Source organism: Otolemur garnettii, unplaced genomic scaffold (genome assembly GCF_000181295.1).
Source record: "Otolemur garnettii isolate 467f Iridium unplaced genomic scaffold, OtoGar3 scaffold00089, whole genome shotgun sequence".
Classification (NCBI taxonomy): Eukaryota; Metazoa; Chordata; class Mammalia; order Primates; family Galagidae; genus Otolemur; species Otolemur garnettii.
Window position 1 is genome coordinate 5,289,187 of NW_003852484.1, and position 1,020 is coordinate 5,290,206.

Consider the following 1,020-nt stretch of genomic DNA (forward strand, 5'->3'; position numbering starts at 1 on the left):
ACCAATAGGAAGGGCAGAGCAAGATGGCGGATCAGAAGGATCATTTGGCTGAGCTCCCCTAATGTGACTGGGAAAGAAAGAGAACCCAGTCATACCTGGTGCAGGGACCTTACCAAGAGTCTTCGTAGCTTGGGGTGTGCAGGATAGTTTACAGGAGACAGTGTGTGATCTCGAGGGATGGAGCTCTGACCCACTAGGCAAGTGATTGGGAGCCTGCAGGAACAGCTGCCCCCCCCCCCATGGAGATCTGGGGATGGGAGGAAGCCTTATGCAGTTTTCAGTTTTCAGAGGAAGCTGCATGTTGAACAGAAATCTTGGAAGAGTGGGTGGACTCAAACAATATAAGGCAGCCATATTTCACTGCCAGTTGGAGTGGATTTGCCATTGGTTTGGCAACAGGTGGGGGGCAACTATACTGGGAGGTCCTGGCTGCCAGGGGGGCTGCCCTTGTGGGAAGGTTGTGAGAAGGTCATGAGGGTGGGGCCTTTTACCAGGGGCCTAAAGCACATCATCTTTGTTGCTCCTGCTGAGATCAAAACTCCACTCTTGGGAAAGGCTCAGTAGCTCCCACACCCCACAGAAACTATTGTTAGGGGACACTGTGAAACCTGCCTCTGAAGAATTCTGTAGAGCTTTATGATCCTAAACCAGCAGGGTCTGAGTGCTGAGGAAACAATCAGGCGATCACCAAGGGCAACTAAGTTGAGAAACAGAACCATGCCTGGGAACTAGAGAAAGGTTCCCAGCTGGGTTCTCCATCCCCTAAAAAACCACAGTGTCACCTGGTGTCCCAGCAATATATTGCAACATATATATATACCTATTATAGTTGGTCCCTTCCTCTATAGGTAAATTTTTTTATAAATTTGTTTTAGCATTTTTTCTCTTCTCTTTGTTGCTGAAGTTGCTGCTATTTTTAGCTATTAGAGCTTGTTTTGTTGTTTTGTTTTATTGGTTTTTTTTTTTTTTTTTTTTGTTTTTTTTCAAAATGCCATCAAGATGGCATCACATGCTACAGAG